The 462-nt window shown below is 51.5% G+C and overlaps 1 protein-coding gene across 8 annotated transcripts in view; it reads left to right on the top strand.

Annotated features, from left to right (window-relative positions):
- Nucleotides 1–462, top strand: part of LOC106871290 (myogenesis-regulating glycosidase) — a 44609-nt gene that overhangs the window by 20620 nt on the left and 23527 nt on the right. The gene's annotated exons all lie outside the window — the stretch shown is intronic.

Raw genomic sequence — 462 nt, 5'->3', positions numbered from 1 at the left:
CTTCATGATAGCTCCTATTACTGAACTCTCTTCTCACTCGAATACCTGTATCTACACACGCATACATTCTCTTTATCATGTGTGTGCTGGCACTCCGCCGGTTACGACGTCGAGGGTTCCAGTTGATCCGACCAACGGAACAGCCTGCTCGTGAAATTAACGTGCAAGTGGCTGAGCACTCCACAGACACGTGTACCCTTAACGTAGTTCTCGGGGATATTCAGCGTGACACAGTGTGACAAGGCTGACCCTTTGAATTACAGGCACAAGAGAAACAGGAAGTAAGAGAGAAAGTTGTGGTGGAAGAGTACAGCAGGGTTCGCTACCTTCCCCTGTCGGAGCCTCGTAGAGCTTTAGGTGTTTTCGCTCAATAAACACTCACAACGCCCGGTCTGGGAATCGAAACCGCGATCCTATGACCGCGAGTCCGCTGCCCTAACCACTGGGCCATTGCGCCTCCAC

This window comes from Octopus bimaculoides, chromosome 20 (genome assembly GCF_001194135.2).
Source record: "Octopus bimaculoides isolate UCB-OBI-ISO-001 chromosome 20, ASM119413v2, whole genome shotgun sequence".
NCBI classification, from domain to species: domain Eukaryota; kingdom Metazoa; phylum Mollusca; class Cephalopoda; order Octopoda; family Octopodidae; genus Octopus; species Octopus bimaculoides.
This window is presented reverse-complemented; position numbering and strand designations above follow the sequence as displayed.